The sequence below is a fragment of the Chiloscyllium plagiosum genome, chromosome 5, assembly GCF_004010195.1.
Source record: "Chiloscyllium plagiosum isolate BGI_BamShark_2017 chromosome 5, ASM401019v2, whole genome shotgun sequence".
NCBI lineage: Eukaryota > Metazoa > Chordata > Chondrichthyes > Orectolobiformes > Hemiscylliidae > Chiloscyllium > Chiloscyllium plagiosum.
This window is the reverse complement of record NC_057714.1, coordinates 78,156,140-78,180,934: the sequence shown is the minus strand read 5'-3', so window position 1 is coordinate 78,180,934 and position 24,795 is coordinate 78,156,140. Positions and strand designations below refer to the sequence as shown.

At 41.8% G+C, this 24,795-nt stretch overlaps 1 protein-coding gene across 3 annotated transcripts in view; it reads left to right on the top strand.

Annotated features, from left to right (window-relative positions):
* dnajc1 (DnaJ (Hsp40) homolog, subfamily C, member 1) overlaps positions 1-24,795 on the top strand; it is a 242,884-nt gene that overhangs the window by 159,377 nt on the left and 58,712 nt on the right. The window lies entirely within an intron of this gene.

Here is a 24,795-nt window from a genome sequence, read left to right as displayed (position 1 = left end):
CTGTATGAAAAAGTTGCCCCTTAGGTCTCTTTTATATCTTTCCCCTCTCACCTTAAACCTATGCCACTTCTGTGTGTTTTTCCGCATGCTAATAAAATAAATCATTAGTAACTTGATTACATTCAAGGTAGCTTTTGGAGCAATGCTCATTCCAGAAAAAAGTTGTTTTGCTGACTGTTGAAGCAATGATTATATGGTAGCAGTAATATGCCTGTTGATACCACAACAGGAAATTGTCATCAGATGTGGATTTGCAGCTGTCTTTGCAGTTGCATATAAAAATATGAATCAACAAATCTACACTTGATGTGAAGCAAAATATTGTTCCATTTGCATCCTGGACATCTGTCTGTTTGAGGTGGGTGAGTGGGGAACAATGTGCTGGAAATATTAGTGTCAGGGAACATCTGTGGATAGATCAGAAAAGCTAAATTTTAAACTTAGAGCACTTTGTAAATGGAAGACAACAAAAGAGCACTACTTAATAGGGACAGAACAAAGAGGAGTATGAACGACGTGAATAAAAAAATGAGAAAAAGAATGTTTTGTCAAACAGAAGATTGTTAGATAACAAACGTTTGACACACGGAAATTTTAATGTAAGTGACACAGATTCTGTCGTCATGTTGGCAGACAGGTAGGAAAACTGGACTGCTCCCAAGGTCTGACCAGATTAAGTCAGGCACTTAACTAGACAAATGAGTGTGATGCAAGACCCTGATGTGGAAATCCTGTCTATGGCAAACAGCTGGCCCATCAAAGGCTGGAGTTTTCTAATACAGGTGACACTGCTGGAAGGGGTGATTGCTACCAGTAATGCACCCAATGGAAAGCCATGGATCATCAATGGATTGTGGGTCATGAGTGGGAACAGGCAGTGGTGGTTCAGGGAAATGGCTTTAACTGGCCAGTCCCTAGCCCAATGTTGTGTTCTTTGATCAGGTACTAAATACGTACTTTTAAATTAAACAGGTGCAATAGAAGACGTTTTGTCTTAAGATGATAGGTTGGACAGGCTGGGCCTGTTTCTGTTGGAGTTTAAAGGAGTGAGGTGGTGATTTGATTGAAGTATTTAGAAACCCTACAGTATTGAAAGAGGCCAGTTGGCACATTGAGTCTGCATTGACTTTTCAAGGAGTATCCCATCCAGACCAAACCCATCCCCATAACCTTGCATGGGGATTGTACAGAGTCCAGTTCACCTAACCGGCACATCTTTTTGAACTGTGAGAGGAAATTGGTGTGCCCAGAGGAAGCCCAGGCAGACATGGGGAGAATGGCCATGTGGAGTTTGGACAGTCACAAAAGGCTGGAATTGAACCTGGATCTTTGGCATTGTGAGGCAGCAGTACTAACCACTAGGCCAGATGTGGAAAAGATGTTCCTTTTGTGGGTCAGCCCAGAACTGTGGGGCACTTTTAAAATTAAAGTTGCCCTTTAGGACGGAGATGAAGATTAACTTTTTTCTGAGCTTTGTGATTTTGGAACACAAAATAACGTGGCAAAGATGGAGTTGTTGAGTATTTTTAATGCAGGGGTACATCGATTCTGGGGAATCAGATTATTGGTAGCAAATGGGAATGTGAAATTGAAAACACAAACAGCTTATCCATGATCTATTGACTGGCAGAGCAGGCTCGAAGGGCCAGATGCTTCTAGTTTTACTTAATATGTTCATAAAGTCACAGGCAAATCTGGTAGGGTTTACTGTGTGAATTTTTGGAGGCATTGGTAATCTGTCCCACTTCCATGTGATCCCTTAACTGCCATTAAGTTCTGGTGGGCTCAGAGAATTGATCTTAATTACTCAATTATGAGCCTAATAGAGAACATGTGAGTAGGTCAAGTTTCCCCAGTGGGCCCATTCCCACCTCCAACTTAGTGATGTGTGGTTTTTCCACCAAGGGTGACTGACATGTAATAGCTTTGATTAAGTGAACCTGGCCACAGTGTTTCCCACTGTGATGGACTGTGCTGTCTAGCTAGTGTCTGGCCTTACCTGTATTCAAGACCTCAGTAGTGCAATTCCCAAATCAAAGATCACTACTATGTAGCAGTTATACAGAAAACTTGTTGATCCTGCGTGCCCTTCTGTGGATTACAAGACTTTCTTCCTACTTTTTACCCATTTTTGCTCGGGCTACTAGAGTGTGCCGTTCTTATTTAAATGGAGTTGTGCCATTGTAACAGCTGCCTTGAATTAACCTAATCTATTTGTTCTTAATTCGTTCTGTGGAATCAACAGTTTTAAAACTTTTGAGTACCGAAATAGAGGTGTAGGTAGACAACCCTTTATCTGAAAAGCTCTGGAATCCGAAGGTTTTTCCATGCAGTTTTTTTTCTCATTAACAAGGTTGTTTGGTGTGCAAACAGTTAACCCAACTCCACACTCAATCGGTGCATGTCACTCAGATGTGACATGTGGGGGCGTGGCCCAGCACTGCAGGCCTCAATTCTGTTTCAGGGTCCATTTTACTCAGTGCATCTGCTGTTTGGTAAGATTTTTAAAAATTTCACCTTCAAATTGTCACTTATTGTGAAATTCGAAAAGTTCTGCATTTCGAAAACCAGCTGGTCCCGAGCATTTCAGATAAAAGATTGTGCACCTGTAATATAGTTAGTTTTACCGTTTCTCGGTAACGCAGCAGTTGAATGTTTGGGAAACAGCAATAAGTAGCACAGTTAAATATGTAAAATTGTATTCTATAGACACCTTTGCTGTTCTGATTCTCTGTATGTGTTCCATTTGTTGCTATCCTGGTCTTTGTTATCTTCAAAGACGCATCTCAAGATGAATTGCAATCAGAGCAAATTTGACCAGCTTGATATTACATTATGCAAAAGCTTAACGTTTATTGTGTCTTTTGCTCACTTTGTTAATAGTTCTTTTCTATGTAATTTTACCTATAAAAGTCCTCACTGGCATAAGTATAAATGTTGATTTATAATTTATTGAATTTAGATGTTTAAGAGCAGTTAACACAGGTGTGATGCTTTGGGCAACATTTCACACTTTGAAGAAGGATTAAAACTGTCAGAGAAAATGAAGAAAAATGTTTTAAAGCTGAAAAAAGTCACTTTTACAAAACTTTTTTCATCTTGTAAATGTCAGGACATTTGCAAGCATACCAGTGTATGGAAGATCAACATTAATAGAGACATTGCCTTGCAGAATGCAGTGGTGTTAGATGATCAACAGTTAACTGCCAAGCTTTGTTTAAATTTAAATCCGACTCACTCTGACTCTGACTCGGCTCAGTGGATAGCACTGCTGCCTCACAGCACTAGGGTCCCAGATTCGATTCCAGCATTGGGTGACTATCTGTGTGGAGTTTGCACATTCTCCCCATGTCTGTGTGGGTTTCCTCCCGGGTGCTCCGGTTTCTTCCCATGGTCCAATGATGTCAACTGGCCATGCTAAATTGCCCATAGTGTTGGGTGCATTAGTCAGAGGGAAATGGGTCTGGGTGGGTTACTCTTCGGAGGGTCGGTGTGGACTGCTTGGGCCAAAGGGCCTGTTTCCACACTGTAGGAAATCTAATCCTATTGGTCAAGGTGTCGCCCTAAAGAAGGAATTAGAAAATGGCAGACACCTATTTTGTTCAGTTGAGATAGGTGCAGTGTGCGGACATGTTATTTCTGTCAGCACATTAAGGGACCTGTGTATTAATAGATTTCATTTCTATTATGTGCACATATGTCACTCCTGGAACCCAACTGACTATATCAAACTTAGTTATCAGCTAAATACTTAATACACTCAATTATTTAGCAAATTTTATCCAATTGCAGAATCATATCTTATGTTGGACATTGAGTTTTGCAAGCATGGGCTGGTTAAGTATAGTCAGAACATTGCCCTTTATGAACAGTCGAAGGACAATGCTGTGTTACACCGTTTGACAGTCTTTGGGACTTGCATACTAAGCATCACACTAGCAATGAAATTCATATGACCACGTTACTTATAAGTGCAATAGGCTGAAGGTCTTTCTAAGTTTGTTAATGGACTTCTGTTAGTAGCAAATACTGCTTGTGTTGCTCTGACTCTGACTAATGCATAGCAACCTCACAGAACAACTAATCTAATCTGTTTCTGAAATGGTTGAGATAGCTTCACCCCCTAAGGAAATAAAAACTCTGAATATTTTTCAACTTTTCGTTATGGGGTGTTTGGGAAGTGGGTTCAGCTGAATAGAATGTTGTGTGCTCACAAACTTCAATCGGAATAGAATTTCTATTTCCCTATCAGGACACTTTTCAGGACTGGAGGTGGTGGCATTGAATCCAGTTTGTGCAATATACAATGAAAAATGATCTGATTGAGGTAGCCCTGAACTTGAAGTACGGTTTTGTATGTCCTAGTATGTCCTATTTCACCATCAAGCTTGCACAGTGAGCAAATTTGATTCATTCTCTGGTTTGTACATCAGGGAAATGACTTGACTGATCAGAGTCAGCCTGTCTTGTTTAAATTTAAACAAAGCTTGCAGTTAACTTGTCAGTTGTCATCTAACTCATAATTTCCTATGGCAATGTCTCTCCTAATCAGAGTTCACTTGTCAACCATTCAGCCGCTCCGTCTCAAACAACAATCTCGATTATGGGTAAGATCCTGGAATCCATTGTAAGGGATGACATTTCTGAATACTTGGAAGCATTTGGTAAAATAGGGCAAAGTCAGCATAGTTTCATCGAGGGGAGGTCATGTCTGACAAATCTGCTAGAATTCTTTGAGCAGGTAATGAGCAGGTTAGACCAAGGAGAGCCAATGGATGTTATCTACTTGCAAGAAGGCCTTTGACAAGATGTTGCACAGGAGGCTACTGAGTAAGATAAGGGCCCATGGTGTTAGAGGCAAGGTGCCAGCATGGATATAAGCTTGGCTGTCTGGCAGAAAGCAAAGAGTGAGGATAAAAGGGTCCTTCTCAGGATGGCAGCCTGATGCTCAGTGTTGGGATCACAACTTTTCACTATCTAGATGGAGGAACTGAGGGCATTCTGGCTAAGTTTGCAAATGATACAAAGGTCGGTTAAAGGGACAGGTAGCATTGAGGAGGCGGAGAGGCTGCAGTGGGATTTGGACAGGTTAGGAGAGTGGGCAAAGAAGTTGCAGATGGAGTACAACATGGGAAAGCATGAGGTCATGTATTTTGATAGGAAAAATAGAGGCATGGACTATTATTTTTTTAAATGGGGAGAAAATTCAAAAGTGTGACGTGCAAAGGGACTTAGGAGTTCTCGTCCAGGATTATTTCAAAGTAAACTCGTATGTTGAGTCAGGAGTTAGGAAGGCAAATGCAATGATGGCATTTATTTTGAGAGGACTTGAATATCAAAGCAGGGACATACTTCTGACACTCTAAAGCTCTGTCAGGCCACATTTGGAGTACTATGTGCAGATTTGGACCCCATATCTCAGGAAGGATGTACTGGCCCTGGAGTGTATTCAGAGGAGGTTCATGAGAATGGTCCCAGGAATGAAAAGCTTATCATTTGAAGAATGTTTGAGGACTCTGGGTCTATACGCAATGGAGTTTAGAAGGATTGGGGGGGGGGTGGATTTCATTGAACCTTGCAGAATATTGAATGGCCTGAACAAAAGATGTTCCATTGGTCGGAGAGACTAGGACCTGAGAGCACCGCTGTAGAGTAAAGGCATGGCCTTTTATAATGGAGATAAGGAGAAACCTCTTCAGTCAGAGAGTGGTGAACCTAGGGAATTCACAGCCACAGAATGCTGTGGAGGCCAGGTTATTCAGTATATTTATGACTGAGATAGGTTCTTGAATATCAAGGGGATCAAAGTTTATGTAGAGAAGGTGGGAGAATGGGCTTGAGGAAACTTATCAGCCATGACTGAATGGCGGAGCAGACTCTCGGCTAAATGGCCTAACTTCTGCTATGTCTTATAAGAATAGGCCATTCAACCCTTTGAGCCTATTACACCATTCAGTGGCTGCTCTATGGCCATTGAATGGTGTAATAGGCTGCTTTTGGCCCATATTCCTCAATGGAGGAGAAAGTGAGATCTGCAGATGCTGGAGATCAGAGCTGAAAATGTGGTGCTGGAAAAGCGCAGCAGGTCAGGCAGCATCCAGGGAACAGGAGAATCGACGTTTCGGGCATAAGCCCGAAGAAGGGCTTATGCCTGAAACGTCGATTCTCCTGTTCCTTGGATGCTGCCTGACCTGCTGCGCTTTTCCAGCAACACATTTTCAGCCATATTCCTCAGTACCTTGTCTTAACAAATATTGATCAATCTCAGATTTAAAATGAACAACTGTTCTTGCATCAACTGTTGTTTATAAAAGAGCATTCTGTTATGGACCAGGCCAGACCCCCTCAAAATATTTTAAGGTAGCCCAGAACCTAACTTTTTTTTTTCTTATTTTTAAGGCAGATGTACCGTGGATATTCCAGGAGTGATGCAGCTAGTCAAACCACACTGATTTAAGGGAACAAAGTTTATTTAAACACTACAGTTGAAACACGAGCAAAAGAAAATAGAATTTAGAGTAACTTAACGATTTGAAAACCCAACCGACTCGATATAGCAACTTAACTAAGGAGCCTTTCCAATTCCCGTAACATCCCATAAACACACCCCTTGGCAAAAGGTAAGCTCAAACTCAGATTCTTAAAGGCAGGAGGAAACAACTTCCAAAGAGATTTCAGAGAGAAAGCTAGTCAGACTATCTGCTGAAGCTTGGAACCTTTCTCTGGACTTCAGCTTCTGCTACAGCTACCAGCAGCTTCTTTGCTACAACTAAACCAACTTAGAAAAATCCTGAACTGGGAGAACTGGCTACTCCCCTACCATTGTTAAACTAGGCTCTTTCCCAGACTTTTTAGCACCTCTGCCTTTCTGACCTCACCTTGTTAAAAGTGACAGCATTGTCACAATTCCAGGCATCACTACCTTTTGTGTATAAAAGTACTTCCTAACATATCTCTCCTGAATGAACTGGCCCTAATTTCAAGACTATGTCCCCTAGTTCAAGAATCCCCAGCTCGTGGAAACAGTTTATCTTTAACAAGAAAAGATAGCCTTTGAGATTCTAGCGAAAACAGATCTAATTTATATAATCTCCCCATCTAGAACGTCCAGGTATCATTCTTGGGGTGGCACAGTGGCTCACTGGTTAGCACTGCTGCCTCACAGCAACAGGGACCCAGGTTCGATTCCAGCCTCTGGCGACTGTTTGTGTGGAGTTTGCACATTCTCCCTGTGTCTATGTGCTTCGGTTTCCTCCCACAGTCCAAAGATGTGCGGGTCAGGTGAATTGGCCATGCTAAATTGCCCATAGTGTTAGATGCATTAGTTAGAGGGAAAGGGTCTGGGTGGGTTACTCTTCGAAGGGTAGGTATGAACTTGTTGGGCCAAATGGCCGGTTTCCACAATATAGGGAATCTAAACGCACGCTGTAGCCCCTCCAAAGCCAATATATCCTTCTTAAGATGTGATTCCCAAATTTGCTGGAAGTACAAGAAGAGATAGAGGCGAATACAGTTAACATTTTCAAAGACATTTGGACGGATACATGAATAGTGAAATGTTAGAGGAATATGAGCCAAACGCAGGAAACTAGGAACTAGTTGAGTTTAGGAAACCTGATTGACATGGATGAGTAAGGACAAAGGGTCTTTTTCCAATTTGTATGACTCTTAAGAATGAGAGTGGGGTGCTGGAATAACCCAGCAGGTCAGGCAGCATCCGAGGAGCAGGAGAATCAATGTTTTGGGCAAGATCCTTTTTGCCTGATACATCAATCCCAACTCGTGACCCTGATCTCCAGCATCTGCAGTCCTCACTTTCTCCTAGTTGACTCTAAATACAGTCTAACCAGAGTTTTGTGTAACTGCAGCTTAATGTTTGAGTCCTTCTACTCCAGTCCTCTTGATATAAAAATCAGTATTGCATTAGCCATAGAGCTGCCTTGATTATTTTCTGAACTTGTGGTATTTTAAAGATCTATGCATCTGAATCCCCAAGTCTCTGGACATCCACTGTATTTATTTCATAGCATCTAGAAAGTACACTGACCTATGCTTTTTCAGTCCAAAATGTATGACCTCACACTTACTTGCTTTGAATTCCATCTACCATAGTTTTTGCCCATTCATCTAGTCTGTCAATATCCCTTTGTAATTTTATGCTACTGTCTACAGTACTGCCTGATTTTTGTCATCAGCAAATTTTCATATGACTTTCTATGTCATCATCCAAATTGCTAACAAATAATAGGAACAGTATATGTTGTTCCCATTTATATGGTATTCTTGTGAATGTCCTGATGAGTACAAGACACAGGCATTGACAAAATGTGTATTTTTAAGCAATGCTCAAATTACATACCATCAAATCTCTCAAATGTTCTACTATAAAGGGACAATTTGTGAATTATGTAAATTATGTAAATTATGTGGGCGGCACGGTGGCACAGTGGTTAGCACTGCTGCCTCGCAGCGCCAGAGACCCGGGTTCAATTCCCGCCTCAGGCGACTGACTGTGTGGAGTTTGCACGTTCTCCCCGTGTCTGCGTGGGTTTCCTCCGGGTGCTCCGGTTTCCTCCCACAATCCAAAGATGTGCAGGTCAGGTGAATTGGCCTTGCTAAATTGCCCGTAGTGTTAGGTAAGGGGCAAATGTAGGGGTAAGGGTGGGTTGCGCTTCGGCGGGTCGGTGTGGACTTGTTGGGCCGAAGGGCCTGTTTCCACACTGTAATGTAATCTAATCTAAAAGGAGAACTTAAATTGAGGAGATGCTTTTTTTAAAAACATTCTGATATTTTTCATTGAATACCAAGGAAACACAATTTTTAAGAGGAATCACAAACTTTCCCACACAGAACCATTTAGAAACTATTTGAAACCAAATTGAATACAGTGAGCTGATTTTGACATTTTAATTCCCAGTTGAACAGGCTGGGTATGCCTATTTAATACGATCTCTACTATCTAATGTGAATTGAATGTATGTAAATTAGTTAATGCTTTGCAAAGAAAGGAATTGCCGTGAATATATTGCAGTTCAAATGTTTGGGGCTGTTGGGATGGTTGGTTCAGCTACAGAAAATGCTCGGAAGCTTTAGTTGTGCAACAGTATTTCTGTTTAATCTTCTGGGCTGAATGGAAAGCAATTCTTGAATCTTTCAAAATAATTTGATAAAAGGATAATGAAGCAGGTTAGTCTTTTTGATTATGTCTGTATAAAGTGTTTTTAGGATACTTTTCTATAACAAACTCATTTTATATAAGTAAACTTGCAGTTTTTAAGAAAACGTAATTTATCTAAATTAAGGAAACCAGGCAGATTGGGCAAATCCTATATTTGGGCTGTAAATAAAAAAAAAAAGTTATAGCACCTTTTGTGACCACAAGACATCACAACACAATTTGCAGCCAATTAGATACTCTTGAAGTGTAATCATGTTTATAACACAGGAAATGTGTTCAGCTAACTCCCACAAATATAACCAGATGTTCATTGACTCACAGCTTGTATTGCCACCTGACTTGTGATGTTTGTTACGAGATCAATGTTTGCTTATGTTTAAAATAATGTGTTGTGTCCACCTGAGACAGAGGTCCTTTAGTTTGATCTCTGCTTCAAAAGATAGTATATGTGACAGTGTAGCACTTCCTCATTAATGCAGTAGAGTGTAGGCCTTGATTTTGGTGCTCAGGTTCTGCAGTGGGCATCAAACGCTCAGCCTTCTGAATCCGATGAATACTAACCCCAGCAGGTTAGCAGATGACACCAAAATTGGTGGTGTAGTGGACAGTGAAGCATGTTATCTCAGAGTAAAATGGGGTCTTGATCAACTGGGCCAATGAGGTGAGGAACGGCAGATGGAATTCTGATAAATGCAAGGTGTTTTATTTTGGTAAGCCAAACCAGGGCAGGAGTTGCACAGTTAATGGGGAATGTTTTCAGATAGAGACCGAGGGATGCAGGTAGTTCCTAGAAAGTGGCGTCACAGGTAGACAGGATGGTGAAGATGATGATTGGCATGTTTGCTTTCATCTGTTGGATGATTGATTACAGGAGATGGGATGTCATGTTACAGCTGTACAAGACATTGGTAAGATCATATTTTGCATACTGTGTACAGTTCTGGTTGCCCTGCTTTAGTAAGGATATGAAACTGGAAAGGGTGTTATCAAGACTGGGAGGTTTGAGCCATACAGAGAGACTGGATAAGCTAAAACTTATTTCCCTGGAGTGTAGGAGGCTGAGGAGTGGCCTTAGAGGTTGATAAAATTATGAGGGGCATAGATAAAGTGAATTGTCAAGGTCTTTTCCCAGGGTAGGGGACCCCAAAACTAGAGGGCATATGTTTAAGGTGAGACGGGAAAGACTTAAAAGGGACCTGATGGAACACATGATGGTGCGTATATGGAACAAGCTGCCAAAGGAAATTGTAGAGGTTGGTATAGTTACAACATGTAAAAGTCATTTGGACAGATACACTGACAGGAAAGGTTTAGAGGGATATGGGCCAAATACAGGTAAATGGGACTACTTCAGTTTAGGAGGACTGGTCAGCATGGACGAGTTGGCCCAAAGGGCCTGTTTCCAGACAATATGACTCTCGCATGATCCTTGGCTAATAAATTATGTAGTGTCAGGACAATTTTAGTAGCATAATGATTTTGTGAACGTTTTGTCATTTTTATACCAGGGAAGCAAATGTTTAGACATAATAGCTAATACATATTTAGTTTGGATTTCAGAAGCCTGAACTTTGTGATTTCCTTATTCAGGTATATATCCAGGTTAGGCTGGGCCTTCAGCATTATTGCCGTTCATGGAGCATATTTTCAGCAATTGGAGCTAAGATTTTTCCTTTGCCAGCCATCCAGTATTGGCCTGGTAAAATTAGAAATCTTGACAATACAATGAGTAACTCATGAAAAGTCATAGCAGCTTTGAAAGAATATTATGATGTTCCAGTTTTGTTAAGAACATAAGTGGAAATAATGATAGGCATTCAAACTCTCAAAATATTCCACCATTCACCATGATGTTCTGCTACTTTTTTGCAATTTCCTGCCCTCCACCCAGATCCCAATCGTCCAACTTTAGGGCTCAGCCTTGAATATGCTCAATGATGAAATGGTCACAGCCTTGTGGAGTAGACATTTACAAATATTTGCGACCCTATTAGGTGAGCATAAACTTCTTCTGAGTCCTAAATGAACAAACACTTTAGCACTGTGCCCAGCCTCAGGATATGGGTTTTGAAGCCAGGATGGAAAAAAAACCCTCCGTGCCCATCTTGTTTATCTTTGTTCTGAAGGTGGTTTGTTTTGGACTTGAAATGTTAACTCTGTTTCTCACTTCACAGATGTTCCCTAACCAGAGTTTCTCCAGCATTTGTTTTTCTTATCAGATCCCCTGTAGTTTGCTTCTATTTTCCTTTTCAGAATTTGTATTTTTTCAATGAGATTGCCTGTCAGCTTTCTAAATTTCAGAGAGTGTAGACCTAATTTACTTGGCCAGTGATCATAAGAAAATCCTTACATCCCAGGAAACAGTCTATTGAACTTTTGCTATACCGCCTAGAAGACAAGAATAATCATTTTTATATATGAAGACCAAAACTACACACAAAAGCATAAATAGAGATTGCAGAACTGAGGTATAGAGGGAGATGGGAGTCTTGTTACTTGAATCACAAAAAGTTCATATGCAGGTGCAGCAGGTGATTAGGAAACCGAATGTAATGTTATGTCTTACTACAAAGGATATGGTATATAAAAGTAAGGATGTTTTGCTACAGTTGTATAGGACATTGGTGATATTGCATCTAGAATACTGTGCATAATATTGCTCTCATTTAAGGAATGACAAATATTGCATTATGATTAGTTCAGAGAAAGTTCATTCAACTAATTCCTGGATGAGAAAGTATGAGGAGAGGCTGGGCCTGTATAGAGCGTACAAGTGCCTGAAGGGAGTTGACATGGTGGATTCAGAAGGATTTTTCTGCTTGTGGGAGAAACTGGAACTAGGTGACACTTTTTATAAATGCGTTCTCTCAATAATGGAGCTGGGTCAAGGGGCTAGATGGCTTACTTATGCTCCTGATTTGTATGTGCATATGTTTCTACCTCTAAAAGACGATGTTTGTTTGCTTCAGCAACTCTCCTTTGGATATAATTGCAAAATTATCTTTACCTTTTCACATCAACATTTTGGTCATTCTTTGCCTTTTTTAAGGCACAAACCCTGCCAAACACAAACTTTTTTGATTCTGTGATTCTACCAATGTTCAAGTCTATAACCATTCTTTGCAACATTTTAAGTCTCTTAGCCTTCACATCTCTGGTAAGGCATGGATGGAACTTTCATCATATTTTTTACAAATGTGTTTTGTTGAACATTTTGAATTGTTTCTTCAAATGTTTTGCACTATTTGCATCATCTTTCACCCCTCTACCAAGAGAGGATATTTGATTTGCCATAGTGGTATCATGGTGATGTCACTGATACAGTAACCCAGAGGTGCAGGCTTTTGATCTGGGGACATGGATTCAAATCCCACTTTGGTGGAATTTAAATTCAATTAACAAAGTCTGGAATCTGGCATTATTTTCAGTAATAGTGACAATGAAGCTATCATCAGTTTTGGTAAAACCCAATTAGGTTCACTACTGACTTTTTAAACAAAAGAAATCTGCCATCTTTATTTAGTCTGGCCTACACGTGACACCGAACCACAGGAATGTGGTTGACTGTACTGTGAAATAGCTGAGCAAATCTATTCTGTTCAAGGGCAGTTAAGGATGGCAACAACTGCTGGTCTTGCCAGTGATATTCACATCCTTTGAAAGAATACAGAAAAAAAAAGACCTAATAATCCTTAGCCAACTGTCTTCTGTTACAAATGAAATTGGCTTTTAGTTAAAGATATTTTTTGGTTGGAATTGAAGTATTTCACTTTCAAACTTGGTGTAAAATTCAATTTTATTAAGATAACTTTTCCCCCGGAACATGTTGACTAACCTAATCTGCCTCACTTATAGGTTTATCTCTATCACAGATTGCTTTTCATACTACTCTGAGCCACGTAATTAATTTCATAATTTGTTTGACCCTATGCCATTGATATATGTAATAGGTAATAACCCAGAGATAACTAAATCCTCAAATTCTCTCAGGTTAGAACTAAGGATGATGTTCTGCTATGTTGTTGGTTCTGACGTGGGCCATCATAACTGGCTCATTCCCGTTCCCAGTTCATCTCCATCTGACAGGCTTGCATTGAGAGCAGATGAGTGTGTGTCTTAGGTGCTAATTTTTTTCATTTGAAGTCTCAGTTTTTTTTCCTCTAATTTATTAATTAACTAAACATTACACTTATGAGAAATTAATTTTTCCTGCAGGGGTTACAAGTTCTGAGAGAAGCTGCAATTTGTAAATGAGTTGCTGGTTTAATTTTTTTTTAAGCATGTGAGTTTTCAGAAACTATATGTAAGAGTCCTCCCTCAATTCTGCCTTGGTTGTACAGTGTGAAGTAAGAGTCTTGAGAATACAAGTGATTTCGGTGAGGAGATGCTCCCTCTGTTTCTGGAGTTTTTAGCATTCTGTACTTGACTCTTCATTATAGAGAAAGAAGTTGAATGGTGAGGACAGGTAGGTTTTTTTCTATTATTTTGTAATTGTAATAAACAACTTTTAATGGATGGCAGGCCAGCTCGACCAAGTAGCATGTATGTTTATTATGTATGTATGCATAAAGTCATGGATATACCATTTGTCTTAGAGAAACATACCTGCAGGAAATATCACCAACTACACAAGTTTGTGCTCGGTTTCAGAACTTGAGTCAAAGTTTAGCACTGGAAAAGCACAGGAGGTCAGGCAGTATCCAAGGAGCAGGAGTGTCAATATTTTGGGCATATTCCTTTCATCAGGAATGTAGGAGGTAAGGGGGCAGAGAGGTAAATGGGGAAGGTAGCTGGGAAGGTGATAAGTGGATGCAGGTGGGGGGGTGATTGTGATAGTTGGGTGTAGCAGATAGGTGGGAAGGAAGATGGATAGGTCAAGAGAACAGTGTCGAGTTGGAGTGTTGGATGTGGGGGTTGGGGACATAAGGAAACTAATGAAGTCGATGTTGATGCCATGCAGTTGAAGTGTCTCAAGGCAGAAGATGAGACGTTCTTCCCCCAGTCATCCCGTGGCTTGGATTTGGCAATGGAGGAAACCCAGGACTTGTATGTCCTTGGTGGAGTGGGAAGGGGAATTGAAGTGGTCGGCCACAGGACGGTGGGGTTGTTTAGTGCGTGTGTCCCAGAAATGTTCCCTGAACACTGTGAGTTGGTGTTCTGTTTCTCTGATGTAGAGGAGACCGTATTTAGAGCAACAAACACAGTAGATGTGATGGGATATACAGGAAAATCTCTGCAGGATGTGAAAAGGTCTTTTGGAGCCTTGGATGGAGGTGAGGGGGGGTGGGGGAGGTGTGGGTGCAGGTTTTATATCTCTTACGGAGGCAAGAGAGAGTGCAGGGTGTGGAGAGTGGCTTGATGGGCAATGTGGACCTAAAAAGGGGGAGGGAGTTCAAGGTCGGAGGTGCAGGAAGTAGAAGCGATGTGCTGGAGGGCATTGTTGATCACGTAGGAGGGGAAATTGCTGTCCTAAAAACAGGAGGCCATCTGGGATGTCATGGAGTGGAATTGCGCCTCCTGGGAGTAGATATGGCAGAGGCAAAGGAATTGGGAGTAAGGGAGCATGTTTTTACAGGAGGGGAGGAGGTGTAATCCAGTTAACTGTGGTAGTTGGTGGATTTGAAATAGATGTCTGTGTTGAGTTGATTGCCAGAGATGGAGACAGAGAGGTCCAGAAAGGGGAGGGAGGTGTCTGAGGTTGTCCCAGGTGAAGTTAAGACCTGGGTGCAAAGTGTTAGTTAAGTTGATGAATTGTTCAACCTCCTCATGGGAGCATGAGGTGGTGTCGATACAGTCGTCAATGTAGCGGATTAAAAGATGGGGAATGGTGCCAGTGTAGCTGCAGGAGATGGACTTTCCCTGCATACCCGACAAAGAGGCATGCATAGCTGGGGTCCATGTGGGTGCCCATGGCTGCCCCTTTGGTGTGAAGAAGTAGGAGGATTCGAAGGAGAAATTGTTGAGGCTGAGGACCAATTCTGTCAATCAAATGAGAGTGTCGGTGGAGGGTTGGTTGGGCGGGAGAGGAAGAAACAGAGGACTTGGAGGTCTTCGCCATGGCGGAAGGGCATGCATAGGGACTGGATGTCCATGGTGAAGATGAGCATTAGGGACTGGGGAAACAAAAAGGAGGAGGGTGGACGGTGTGGGTGGTGTATGAATGTATGTGAGGAGTTCCTGAACCAAGGGGGACAGGATGGTGTTGAGCTATGAGGAGATCGGTTTGGTGGGGCAGAAGCAGGCAGAGACAATAGGTTGACCGAGCAGTCATGTTTATGGATTTTGGCTGAGAGGTAGAATTGGGCGGTGGAGGATTCTGGGACTATGAGGATGGAGGGGAGATCCCCAGAGGTGCTGAGATTGTGGATGGTCTGGGAGATGATGGTTTGGTGATGGGAGGTGAGGTCATCTTCACTAGTTTTCAAATCTGTCCCGCCCCCCCACACCTCATTCCCAGATCCAACCCTTCAACTGTGCCTAAATGGGTCTGTGGCAGAATAGGCTGCGCCAAACAGGCCGTGCCAATTCGATCGCGCCAAAATGGCTGCGATAAATGGTCCCAATCCGCAGCACCGCCATCTTGACTGTTCCTGTGATGATACTACTCCTTTGACAAGGTGATGTTCTTTTTTTTTCCAGATTGTAAAAGCAGCAATTTTGAAAGGTCTGGGTTTAACTACTTGCGAATGCTTTCAATTCGAAAATAAAACCCTGTACAATGCAGGGGTCTCCCCCTTTCCCCCTCTCACCTTCTCCCCCTCCTGTAAGATCCCACGTAATTTTATCCTTATTTTGGCCAAGGGTGTTTATGGGAATCGTTGCAAGAATTGGAACAGCATCATTTAACTTGGGATTGTCTGTTGGGTCTGAAAAATGTGTTACTGGAAAAGCGCAGCAGGTCAGGCAGCATCCAAGGAGCAGGAGAATCGACACTTTGGGCATAAGCCCTTCTTCCCGAAACGTCAATTCTCCTGCTCCTTGGATGCTGCCTGACCTGCTGCACTTTTCCAGCAACACATTTTTCAGCTCTGATCTCCAGCATCTGTGGTCCTCACTTTCTGTTGAGTTTCTGGGTAGGTTAGAACATAGAACATAGAAGAATACAGCGCAGTACAGGCCCTTTGGCCCTCGATGTTGCGCCGATCCAAGCCCACCTAACCTATACTAACCCACTATCCTCCATATACCTATCCAATGCCCGCTTAAATGCCCATAAAGAGGGAGAGTCCACCACTGCTACTGGCCTGACCACTTCAACTCCCCCTCCCAATCCGCCAAGGACATGCAGGTCCTGGGCTCCTCCATCTCTACTCGCTAACCACCCCGTGCCTGGAGGAAGAAAGCCTCATCTTCTGCCTAGGGACCCTCAACCCCACAGCATCAATGTGGATTTCACCAGTTTCCTCATTCCCCCTCCCCCCACCTTATCCCAGTTCCAACCTTCCAGCTTTAGACCGTCCCCATGACCTGTCCCATCTGTCCATCATCCTTCCCACCTATCTACACCACCCTCCCCTCTGACATATTAACTTTACCCCCACCTCCATGCACCTATTACCCTCCAGCTGCCTTCCCCCAGCCCCACCCCCTCCCATTTATCTCTCCACTCCTGAGGCTCTCAGCCTCATTCCTGATGAAGGGTTTTTGCCTGGAATGTTGATTTTCCTTCTCCGAGGATGCTGCTTGACCTGCTGTGCTTTTCCAGCACCATATAAATATCGTGTAGGTCTCTTGCCTACATAATGCGGCAGGAAACTATGTTGCACACATTAGACAAAAGCTGACCCATCTAAAGTACTCGGACTATAGTATTTCCAGTCAATATTTGGAAAGTTAAAGACCTCCATAACAACTATCCTGTTACTCTCGCTCCTATCCAGAATTATCTTTGCTATTCTTTCCTCTACATCTCTGGAAGTATTCGGAGGCCTATAGAAAACTCCCTACAGGGTGACCTCTTCTTTCCTGTTTCTAACTTCAGCCCATACTACCTCAATAGACGAGTCCTCAAATATCCTTTCTGCCACTGTAATACTGTCCTCGACTAATAATGCCACACCTCCCCCTCTTTTGCCATGTTTTCTCTTCTTACTGAAACATCTAAATCCTGGAACCTGCAACAACCATTCCTGTCACATTTCAACTCCCCCTCCCACTCTGCCGAGGATATGGAGGTGCTGGGCCTCCTTCACCGCCGCTCCCTCACCACCAGATGCCTGGAGGAAGAACGCCTCATCTTCTGCCTCGGAACACTTCAACCCCAGGGCATCAATGTGGATTTTAACAGTTTCCTCATTTCCCCTTCCCCCACCTCATCCTAGCTTCTAACCTCCAGCAACTCGATCCCTGACCTGTCCGGACTTGTCCGACCTGCCCAGCTCCTTTTCCACCTATCCACTCCACCCTCTCCTCCCTGACCTATCACCTTCATCTCCTTCCCCACTGACCTATTGTACTCTATGCCACTCTCTCCCACCCCCACCCTCCTCTAGCTTATCTCTCCACGCTTCAGTCTCTCTGCCTTTATTCCTGATGAAGGGCTTTTGCCCGAAACATCGATTTTGCCTGTCCTCGGATGCTGCCTGAATTGCTGTGCTCTTCCAGCACCACTGATCCAGAAATAAGTTATTCTATATTCTATTCTTTTTTTTGCTTGTGTTTCATTCGGTAATTTTTCAAATACATTCTGTTTTGTTTAAAACTACGTGGTTGGGTCCTCTGTATCCCTCCTGGATCATCCACCTGATATCTGCTTTCCACAACCAGCAAAGTTAGGGTCCGGACTAATTTCTTGAAATGTCTCAAGGGGGTCTAGCCTGGTCCATAACACACCTGTCCATCTTCCTTCCCACCTGTCCGCTCCACCCTCTCCACTGACCTGTCACAATCATTCCCCACCTATTGTCTTCCCAGCTACCTACCCCCTTAGCCTCACTCCCATTTATCTCTCATCCACCTTGACCCCATACATTACTGATGAAGAGCTTATGCCTGAAATGTCAACGCTTCTGCTTCTCTGTTGCTGCTTGACCTGTTGAGTTTTTCCAGCACTAAACTTTTCAACCCTGACCTTCAAGCATCTGCAGTCCTCACTTTCTCTTAATTTCAGAACTTGAGCATGGCTGACGTCACTTTTATACAGAGTACTAAGGAAGAAGTATGGAACAGCAATAATGATAATAGATTCCATAGTCAGGGAATAGAAGACATTTTCTGTGGCAGGCAAATGACTATAGGGGGATATGTTGACTCCCTGTTGATGCCAGGGTAAAGGATGCTGCAGAGTGGTAAGACATTCTTCTGGGGAGAGTTGATCAGCCAGAGGTTGCATTCCATGTTGGTACTGATGGTACAATTGAGGTATGAGGTTGTGGTCCTGAAAGGGATTTCCGTGACCTAAATGAGAGTTTCAAAGACAGGACATCTTAAGAGGTAGCCTCCACGTTACTCCCAATCCCATGTGTTAGTGAGCATAGAAACAAGAGAATTGAGCAGTTGAACGTGTAGCTAGAAAGCTGTGTAGGAGGGTGGTCATCAAGTTTCTGGGACATTGAGCTAGCTTCTGGGTAAATTGGGGCTTACATACCTAACTAGGACTGGAATGGATATGAATTGCTAGTTTTGTTGTGAAGGCTTTAAACTAGATTGGCAGGGGAAATTGAATCTGACGATATTTAGAAAAGAGAATGAGAGATGGAAAGCAAGTGATTCTGAAAATACAGAGGAAGCAAAGGTTAAAAAATGTACAACACAGAAAATTGGCAGTATTAATATATAAATATGTTGACTAAAGTAGAATAGTGCGTAAAACCAATGAGCTGAAGGCACAAATATACATGGAAACGTGATATCAGTGCTATAATGGAAGCAAGCTTAAAGAAGGCTAAGGATGGCAAGTCAAGTTCTGACTATAGAATTTTCTGGCAGGATAGAGAAGGAAATAAAAAAGGTGAGAGAAAGCATTATTGGTTAAAGAATTCATCACTGCTGACAGGAGGGTCGCTTTACTAAATTAAGCATCAGATGAGACCATGTATGAATTGAGCTCAGAAACAAAAAACTTTGGCAGCCACAATGCAATGTACTATAGACCCTCAGAGTGGGAAAGAGTTAGAGGAGCAAATATGTTAGAAAAAAACAGTGCACAAACGATAGCGCATTAATAGTTGGGGACTTCAACTATCCAAAAATCAACTGGGATGTAAACAATATAAAAGGCACAGCGAATATAAATTCTTAAACTGCATTCAGGAGAACTTTTTTAGCTAGCATATAACAAGCCTGAGTGAGTGTGCAATCCTAAATTGTCTTGGAAAATGAGACTGGGCAGGTGGATGAAATAGAATTGGGAGACCATTTGGAGAGAGTGATCATAATACAGTTGGATTTTCATAATTTCAAAAAGACATAAAACTACAACAGGCATAAGTTTCTAAATTTGAGAAAAGGCCACCTTTTACAAACACGATCTAGTAAAAGTGGATTTGTTACAATCACTTGAACGAAAAGTCAGTCATAAATCAATGGAAAGCACTCGAAATTGAGGTTCTTTGGGCACGATGTACACATATCCTCACAATGAAAAAGAAAGATATTGCTAAATCTACAGTCCCCTGATAATCCAAGAGCATAAACAGTTGAATAAAGCAGAGGATAGGGCATGTGATAATCTCAAAAGAAGTCATACTTTAGGACGCTTAGAGGAATATAGAAAATATTAAGGTGAAGTGAAAAAAAGAAATTAGGAAAGCATGGAGAGGACCTAGAAAAAAAATTGGATGATAAAATGAAGGAAAATACAAAAATGTTTCATTGGTACATTTTAAAGATGTGAAACATCAAAAGTGTTGTGAAGTTGAAGGCATGTACTATACATTTGAGAGTGAATGTTGTTTTGCACTGAGAACTTACAAGCACCTGTCATATGACTAAGTAGCAGTCCGAGTGTACTGGAAAACTGAAAATGTATAACATTTGACTATGAAATAGATACTTGAGTTTGTTGCTGTTTTGACAACAATTCGGATTTAACCAACTAGTTCAAATTATGCCCCAGGATACTAAAACCCAATCGCGTTTGAATTTATTGTTTTGCCAATATCGAACCAATGAGATGATCTGATGTTGGTGGTATTTTTTTAAAAAGGGCATTTTGAAAGTCAGACAGAGTAACTGCCGTTGAGAGAGTAACTGCCATTCAAAAACACACTCTATCAAAGATATCTTTTTTTTATATGAAACATCTTCACATTAAAAGAAAACTATGACCTAGGGAGATCTTCAGCTGAAAGAAGAAAGATACCAACAACGACAGCTGCTGTGTGGTTTTGAAATTAAGTTGATGTAATTTTAGTAAGTGTTCTATTAGAACAGTGTGTTTTACAGTTGGAGGCAGATAGTAAGCAGTTAAGAGAAAGGGGGCTTAGAGTTGTGAATTGTTGTTTAATGTTCACTTTTTAGAGTTAAAGAATAAATTGATATTATTTTCTTTACATAGTGGAATTTGGGAGTTCACTGTCACTCATATATTTTAACTGATTGAGGTGAGGTGAGCTTTACTGAGTGTTTGGTTTAATTAACATATTAGTTCACCACTGCGTTGTAACAGAAAATACTCCGAACTTGAGCATGTCAGGCGTCACTTTTGTGCGGATTACTAAGGAAGAAGGATGGAAGGCCAAAAATAATGATAGGTTCCATAGTCAAGGAATCTGAGAGATATTACTGTGGCTGGCATCATGACAATGTGGGGGAGAGCAGGGGGCATGTTGCCTCCCTGTTGATGCTAGGGTAAAGGAGATGTACATTCTAACCATTTGTGTTTATGCTGAAGATATGGACACAGTACTTAATGAGTATTATATCTCTGTATTCACAAAGGAGAGGGATGATGTAGATTTTCTAGTTAGTGGAAGATTGTGAAATGTTCGGTAAAATAAGCATAATGAAAAGTGAAGTACTGGAGGATCTGACTTTGAAGGTGGATAAATCAACAGGGCTGGATGAATTTTATCTATGCTGTTGAAGGACACCAGAGAGGAAATGCTCTGAGCATCATTTTCTAATCCTCACTAGATGTGGTGAGGTGCCAGACGATTGGTGGTCTGCAAATGCTGTACCACTGTTCAAACATGATATAAGGTATTAACCAAATAATCATTGGCTGATTAATCTGACCTCAGTGATGGGCACAATACTGGAATTAATACCAAACCAATTAACATTCTGCTAAACCTCTTTCGTGCCCTCTCCAAAGTTTCTACATCCTTCCCACAGTGTGCTGACCAGAACTGCACACATTATTCCAAATTTGGCATAATTGAAGTTTTATACAACTGCAATATAATTTGCCAAGTTCAATACTCGCTGGTCTGACGGATGAAGACAAGCATGATACCATAAGCCATTTTAGCACCGTGTCCACTGCGTTACCACTTTCAGGGAGCTGTGGACATGCACCCTAAGAACCTTCCATGTATCAGTTCTCCTCAAGGTCCAGACATTCACTGGGTACTTTCCTCTTGTTATTTGACCTCCCAGCACTGAACCTTGTGAAACAGCACTGGTTACAGACCTCCAGGCAGAAAAACACCTCTCCACAACTACCCTCTGTCTCCTACGACTATGCCAATTTTGTATTGAACTTGCCAATTCACCACTTGCCAACTCACTTTAGATGCTATGTGACTTGATCTTTTGGACGAGTAAACCATGAGGGACCTTTGCAAATCCTTTAGCCAAATGTATGTGGGCAACATCCACTGACCTACTTCTTCTAAGAACTTATGCAAGTTTGCGAGACAAAAACTCCCCGACATAAAGCCATGCCGACTATCCCAAATCAATTGACCATTCTTCAAATGCAAGTATATTCTGTCCCAGAGAGTCATAGAGATGTACAGTATGGAAACGGACCCTTTCGTCCAACCCGTCTATGCCGACCAGATATCCCAACCCAATCTAGTCCCACCTGCCAGCACCCGGCCCATATCCTTCCAAACCCTTCCTCTTCATATACCCATCCAAATGCCCTTTAAATGTTGTAATTGTACCAGCCTCCACCATTTCCTCTGGCAGCTCATTCCATGCACGTACCACCCTTTGTTTGAAAAGGTTGCCCCTTAGGACTCTTTTATATCTTTCCCCTCTCACCCTAAACCTATGTCCTCTAGTTCTGGACTCCCTGACCTCAGAAAAGACTTTGTCTGTTTATCCGATGCATGCCCCTCATAATTTTGTAAACCTCTATAAGGTCACCTCTCAGTCTCAGACGCTCCAGCGAAAACAGCCCCAGCCTGTTCAACATCTCCCTATAGCTCAAATCCCCCAACCTTAGCAACATCCTTGTAAATCTTTTCTGAACCCTTTCAAGTTTCCCAACATCTTTCCGATAGGAAGGAGACCAGAATTGCACACAATATTCCAACATTGGCCTAACCAATGTCGTGTACAGCCGCAACATGACCTCCCAACTCCTGTATTCAGTACTCTAACAAATAAAAGAAAGCATATCAAACGCCTTCTTCGCTGTCCTATCTACCTGCGACTCCACTTTCATGGAGTTATGAACCTGCACTCCAATGTCTCTTTGTTCAGCAACACTCCCTAGGACCTTACCATTAAGTGTATAAGTCCTGCTAAGATTTGCTTGCTCCAATAATCTCCTTTCCACTCATGTGAGGCTTACCATCCTACAATTTTCTCGCTTATCCCTGTTGATTATCTCCTTAAACAAAGGAATAATATTTGCTATTGTATAGCATGTGGCTAAAGGGGATACAAAGATTCTGTCAAACTTTGATTTCCATTACCCTTTGCTTGAAGAAGTGCTTTTTGGTCTCACTGATGTAACAGCCTGGCAATAATTTTAAGGCGGCACTTCTACTTTTGGATTTTCCCACAAATGGAAATATTTCTCTTTTCTATCTAATTCAATTATACCTTTTAACCATGCTAAACACCCATTCTGATCTTATGTGTGAGCCCAACTGATGCAACCTTTCCTTGTAATCTAACCAATTTAGCCCCAAAATCATCTTGGTAAATCTGTGCTGCATTTACTTCAATTTCTTTTGTATCCTTCCTGAGGTATGGTGACCTGATCTACAAATGGTAGATCAGAAAGGTACTTAAGAAATGAGGAAGAATTTCTTCTTTGAGGGTTGTGAATCTTTGTATCTCTTTGCGATAGAGAGCTATGAGGGTGCAGTCTTTGTGTATATTTAAGGCTGAGATAGGAAGACATAGATTCTTGAACATTAGGGGAATTGAGGGCTGTGCAGAAAATGCAGGGAAGTGAATGTGAGGAATGTTAGATCAGCCATGATTCTATTGTCAGATCCTATGATGCAATGATCCTATTGAATGGCATTGTAGGTCTGAAGGGGTGAACGGTCTACTCCTGGTCCAATTTCTGTTAGTCTAAGATTTAAATGTTATTGATATATCTTCTACCTCCTGATATTCTAGTTACTCTGACATAAACATTAACGTTCTGTTAAACTACTGAAATTGTTGTTGGTACAGTTATACCATTTTTAATGGTTTCTGTATGTAAACTTTTAATGCTCTTTGTTCCTTTACAGTTTTGGTTTCTCACATTTAGAAAATGCTCTGATCATTCAACCTTAATCAAAGATAGGCTGAGAGGTGACCTTATACAGGTTTATAAAGTCATGAGGGGCATGGATAGGGTGAATAGACAGGCCTTTTCCCTGGGTTGAGGGGACTAGAGGGCAGAGGTTTAGGGTGAGGGGGGAAAGATTTAAAAGGGACCTTATGAGAAACTTTTTTACACACCGGGTGTTGTGTGTATGGAATGAGCTACCAGAGGAAGTGGTAGAGACTGGTACAATTACAACATTTAAAAGGCATCTGGATGGGTATATGAATAGGAAGGGTTTAGAGTGCTATGGGCCAAGTGCTGGCAAATAGGACTAGATTAATTTAGGGTATCTGGTTGGCATGGACGAGCCAAACCAAAGGGTCTGTTTCTATGCTGTATATCTCTGACTGTATGTAAGGTGTGTAATGTATATTAAATTATGTTAAAATATATAGAGTTTGGATTTTGAACTAGTTCTAATGGGTTTTGGACTGTGTATATTGGAAGTTAATGATTGACATGTCAGTACTTAGAGTCATAGAGATGTGCAGCATGGCAACAGACCCTTCGGTCCAACCCGTCCATGCTGACCAGATATCCCAACCCAATCTAGTCCCACCTGCCAGCACCCAGCCCATATCCTTCCAAACCCTTCCTATTCATATACCCATCCAAATGCCTCTTAAATGTTGCAATTGTACCAGCCTTCACCAAATCCTCTGGCAGCTCATTCCATACCTGTACCACCCTCTGTGTGAAAAGGTAGCCCCTTAGGTCTCTTTTATATCTTTCCCCTCTCTCCCTAAACCTATGCCCTCTCGTTCTGGACTCCCCAACCTCAGGGAAAAGACTTTGTCTATTTATCCTATCCATGCCCCTCATAATTTTGTAAACCTCTATAAGGTCACCCCTCAGCCTCCGACGCTCCAGGGAAAACAGCCCTAGCCTGTTCAGCCTCTCCCTGTAGCTCAGATCCTCCAACCCTGGCAACATCCTTGTAAATTTTTTCTGA